Raw genomic sequence first — 6,148 nt, forward strand, 5'->3', positions numbered from 1 at the left:
TACGGGGCTGTAGGCGCTGTTGTATTTAATTGCATTAACAAGTACAAATACTTTATATTTCTTTCACATCCATTATTTCTTGTTAGGCTGTTTGCATTCAAGACAGCCATTTTGTCTATCAGCCTTTTTTCAAATTCCTTATGCTTGATTTAAGTTGCATGCAAACACGTATTAATCAGCTGAATATAACCGAAGCGTTTTACAGCCAAGCTGCTACCACTGGTCTGTTAGCATCATTTATAGTCTTCCGGAGTTTGATTGGTTCATACTCATTTTCTTTCATGCCTTAGGACTTGACTAATCAGAACCGGTTGGTTCTCTTTTCTAGACACATGGAGCACATGGATAGTTGATCGTCTCGCAAAATCCACGAGGCTTGATATATGACAGTCAATGTGGCAGCAGAGAGAAATTACATATTTCATAGAATGACAGATAGTCCTAAACACAAACCAGTAATCTGTACCGCACTAGTAAATTAGTGGATGACTATTTATGATTTGCTCTTATCTTTAAGGTACATTGTCAGCCGTGATGTATATTGAGGAATTTACGTAGCTTTAAAATGGGTAATAAAAGTAATGTGAGCAGAGAAGCTACTGCATCTGCTCACCAAATACTCACTTTGTGCGGATAGATCAAACGCTGGCCAACACAGAAGAGCGTTTATAGCCATTTGAGGGTTAATGTCAGGATTTGCAACCGTAAAGTACTGCGGCTGTTATTACAAGGCATGGAGGTCTATGGATCAGATGTAACACTTAGATAATCATAGACAAAATTATACTCACTTGTTAAACTGTTTAGACTCCATCAAAAGTTTAAGAATTTTAAGCCCGAGGAGAATTAATGAGAGGAAATAACGATCATATTTCCATATGAGAAAACCCTAACGCCTTTAAGACTGAGCTATTTAAGAAATTGGAAGCACTTCAAAAGAGACATACACCCAAATTTTGAATGAATTATCAGGCACATTGTTACTCTTTTAATTATAGCCTTTAGGATTATCTTATTTTAATTACTTTTCAGTTTTAATGCATTTCCCCTTAAATACCAAATGACTGGGCAATCATTGTTAGCAGTCTGGCATTGATAGGGGTCCTGCCCAGCGTTGTGCCCTACGGTGCCCGGGATAGGCTCCAGGCCCTCCCTCCGCCATCCTGACCACAAGTGGTTAGACGGATTTTCCATATCGATTGGATATCGATTAACCTGATTGGCAGCTGCAGATATAGCTTTATGGTGTACAGTAATAAGATACAGAAATGAGCACAGCAAAGGTGACCCCACATTTCCATTGTAGTGTGTGGTCACCGGCTGCAAGACACATCAGCTATAGCTTCACCTTCGCATATTATGCACACATGGAATAGGAGTAACAATCATTGGAGGAAAGTGTTTACAGAAATAACAACCTTCTATCGGATTACAGGGCTTTTGTTAATCTGAAATATATACGGCTCTTTCATAGGCTACGGATATTACCATTGTTAAGGTGCGTTTCTTATTTCCTGCTACATCATAGAGTTTACAAATAAAGGCTAATTCAACGTGAAACTTGTTTTTGCAATGTTTACTTGGTAGCGTTTCCATTACATTTATATATTTCTGCTTTTTATACTGACATAAGAGTTTTCGTTCTGAGGCTAACCTGTTGAATGATAAATATGCAAACTCATAGATAACTGATCTTTTGTTTGATGATTTTTATGATGACAGGAAACCCTTCTTAGGGATTAGTTTCATTATTGATACTTCAAGAACTTATAAAATAAAGTTATTCAGTGCATTTGTAAAAGCATAGATTTTTCTTTGGAGTTTTGTAATGTTTCTATATAATGTATCCATACTGTACCTATTGGGGATGTATGTGGAATTCATGTAATGGATTCAGTATGTTAAGTTTGCAATGTATATTTATATAAATATATTTATTTCTTAGTAAAGGTGTATTTTTGCAAAATCAAGAGTACAGGGTGGTCAATTACTGTTCAACTGGTCTGTTGAAACATCTTGCTATAAATGAGGCTTAATTTTTAGTATACTTGCACCTTTTATTTTCCAAATAATGCTCTGCCTACAGGCAAGCTTCCTGTATCTCATGCTGTAAATCTACAGTGAAAACAGTAACATGTATGAACAACGTACTCCTTTCTCCCAAATTAGAAAATTTATCGCTGTTCGTTGTCGTGACAGCCCCTTAATGCCTTAATCAATTATGTTAAAACAACCAATCATTAATGTTAATTGATGTTTATAGTAATTTTTACTATAAGAATACTATAGCTCCATTATATCAAACTAAGCAATTAAACAATATCAGCATGTTTAACAAATGTGGGTTTTATACATTAGCATAGAGATATTAATTTATTTGCTATTACATTGTACTATTTCCTAATTAGGGAATGCTAATTCTCATTTCTTCATCATTACAGCAGATGGGAGCATAAGCAGCTGGATATTGTTAGCAGAAGAAAAACGTCCATGAACCTCAAAGTGACTTTTGGCCCCTAAGCTGCAAAATTCCATAGCATGGCTCCAGTTCCCTACTCACCTCCTTGCAGAGGACTCATCAGTCACTTCTGCACATTACTCTCAATGCACCTTAAGTATCACTGAGCCAAATTTCTCAATATTATTCTAAATTCAACATCGTCTAACTGCTTCGGGATGAGAAGAGTAGCATTTATCTCAGGGAAATTGCGGAAAAAATATAGATAATAATTAAAGAACACATAGTGTTCATTCAAAATGAGGTTTGACGGCATTTGATTGAATTAAGCTGATTTCTTTGTTGAAAACTCCAGTGTGGATCGAAACCAGCCATGGCACTATGGAAAAGTAAATGAACATTATAAGAGTTTTTATTGAAGTTCATAAAGTCAGACAAATTGAAGCTTGTGTAGGACTAGCCATCTGAGTTCTAGCCATGTGTAACGATATACTGAAGTAACTCTATTATCACCTCTTTTACAAGTCCATTAAGGAGGTGCCCCAAAGTAAAAGAAGGAATGCTGGTAAAGTCCGGAAAAGCATGCATGCCATCACATTCATGTTTGGTGAAAAATGAGTCTATTTGAAAGAATTAACGTTTAGTAAAATACTTATACTGTTTAACATTCAGATGGGGGACATTACACATTGTGTTTATAACATCAGTAGAAATTATTGAGTGATAAACTTTAAATTAAAGACCTGGGCCATTGTTCATCTAATATCCTAATACCTCCACAAAAACTACATTGGACGCGTTTTCCGGTCCACATTAAGTTTAATGTAGATCCAAATGCCACAAAGCATTGTTTTGATATAAATAATTTATCACAGGTCTACTCCTTTTCCTGCAGAAAAACCACATCCCATTTCAAGGTTGTCTACTGATGGAGTAAAGTTTTAAACTGTTGTTTTAGGACTGCTGTTTAGTTAGTCATATCGGGTGATTTTCAGCTTTTGAAGGCTCCCAAAAAGATATTTTGACTAAACCAATGGTCCTAAAACACAGATAATTCCCAAAAAGTGTGTGTAAGGGACAGTGTTTGAAAAGCTGAATGCAGGAATATTTCATATAACCATATACTGTACAACACAGCGGTGAAGTTTAAAGCTGACCTCATAACGCTGAATGAACATTCCAATCTCTACATCCGATTTTATCACTTGTGTATGTTATTCTGGCATTAGAAAACTGTGTGGTCTTGTATAGTGTTGCATGGTCGCTTGCAAAGATTCCCATCTCAGGAACAACCAACTGCAATAGCTTTTACTGTAATATATAGTTTTCGTTATTATATAACAATATTTCATCTCAGTGTATTGTTGTGCAAACTTACACAACAATAAAGAACCTCTGACTTATTACGCATAATTTCTGATATTTTTCATTCATCCATCCGTTAATTGTTAGGGCTTCAACCATCTGCATTGTGATACTAAAATTACAATGTATTGGTTGCACACTTTTTAACAATTGCATTGTTTGGGTTTGGCCAATTAGTGGTATAGGCAGGATAACTCTAGAGACAGATGCGTAATGGCTGAAGGCCTGCATATGCCCTTTGGGGCCCCTGTTGTCTGTAAAGTCATTTTTGATACATAAATCCATGATCGATTTTCTTGGAAGTCATAGAAAAAGTAAGGCCATTCAATACCATACAGAATGAAACTCTAAGCTTTTGTAATGAATTCCCTCGAGGAGTATAGACTATGTAATGACAAAACATTAATGTAACATTATTATGAAAAGCACATTATTCATTCGCCCATAAAACTTGTCATGGGGCTAGGATTAATTGTCGTCTCCGAATATCCATATCTGTATTTAGTGCTGAGTCATACCAAGACTACACTGTCATTAAGTGCCAGATAATTAGCATTACAAGTATGTTTAAATGACAACACGGTCATTAGAGACTTACTACTGAGGATTTAAACTGAAAATCAGAGTAAGCCCAGACTAAGAGGGGATTTGAATCTGTAGATAAATGGAGATAAATTCAGGAAGGGTCATCTCCTTTAGTGAGTGCTGAAGACAACCTACTTTCATGTCGAAATGATATGAACATTATTTCTAATGAATTACACACAGAACTGTTATATGTTACTGCAACACTGCAGCGTGAAATCTTTGTGAACCTTCTTGAATCTGTTGTTAAGGTGCAAGCTTATTGGAACAACAGTGGTTTCTTTTTTGGGGGGGAGTGGGTGGAGAGGTGGAGCCTATCAAAGGCAGAATCGGGAACAAGAGCAACGTCATGTCTTCAGACTGTAGGAGGAAACTTACTGCACAAAGGGAGAACATGTGAACTCTGTAAACCCATAGCAGAGCTAAGTGGGTGGATCTCCTTCATGCTACGTAAATTTAGCAGTTAATTACACCATAGTTATCAATTTATATCTAAAGTAACAATGAAAACATCAAAACTGTCTTCATGAATCAAACATCAAAAAAAAAAAACACATCAATCTACATAGCCTGCTGTTTTGCCCACATTGGAACGTCACACTGTTGTTCAGTGATGACAGATGAATTACCCCACAATGCCATATATTCACAAATCTTCAGACCCCCGGCTTAAGCTTGTCAAGTTTCCTAAATACTACAACTACCATAATCCAGGGAAACCGATATTTATCTGGAATTACAAATTCATGCCTCTTTTGTCTCAGTAACATTTACATATTCAACTAATTTTGTTGTTGAAAACAATCATCATAAGTATACCTGAAATAATGGATCATATATTATCAATTTCAAGGAAAGTATGAGTGTAAAAATCTGAGAAAACATATTTCTAAACAGACCATTGAAAACCCTAGGGCCCATTTTTTTATTACCCATTAGAGTATTAATTGTGCAGTGGATTCTCTATATTTTTGTCAGAAACATCTTATACAAAACCATTACCCAAATGTTTACATGAATCGCGATGTAAGCTAAGCTGCTATCCTTAATGGTGCATGTGAAAAGCTCCTTTTGAAACTTCAAACACAGACTTCAGCGTGTTGTTAATAAATAATAATATTTAATGATAACTTTAAATACCCCCTTGACCAGGATACGCAGTTACTACATGGATGGATGGAACTACTAGCTTGGTACCTGATCCCTGGATATTAATCTTTTTTAATGCCTCATAAAAAGTAAAAATAAAACTAGGTGAAACATACAATAATTAGCCAACCGATCTCAGTGGAGTTGGGGATGTATCTAACATACAAGTGCCTGCTGGAAATATTGCCGGATGCTTATGGTCTCAAGAATACAAGCCATACCTGGCTTACAACTACCCAATGAGGTGAATTTGCGACAATGACTTTGCAATAAATTAAAGTTCTAACTATCCACCATGACAGACTATGCTTAAATCACACAACCAGTTAATCAGGTCTCAGCAGAAATTAGTAGACGCCCTGCTACAACGTATACGACAGAATGTAGTGGCTGTTCACATTCAATGCATTTCTCCTACACTTTTAGAGAAGTCTTTGTGTGCTGTATTTAACCTTTACTTGTATTCATATTCATTATTGACATGAACGAAAGATAATAATCAATCACTTTAGCCTATACTTCATATTGCGGTGAGTTTTTAAAAGTGCATATGTTGTTTGGGTATCCATCTTCCAACAGCCTATCCTGGTC

Source organism: Brienomyrus brachyistius, chromosome 10 (assembly GCF_023856365.1).
Source record: "Brienomyrus brachyistius isolate T26 chromosome 10, BBRACH_0.4, whole genome shotgun sequence".
NCBI classification, from domain to species: domain Eukaryota; kingdom Metazoa; phylum Chordata; class Actinopteri; order Osteoglossiformes; family Mormyridae; genus Brienomyrus; species Brienomyrus brachyistius.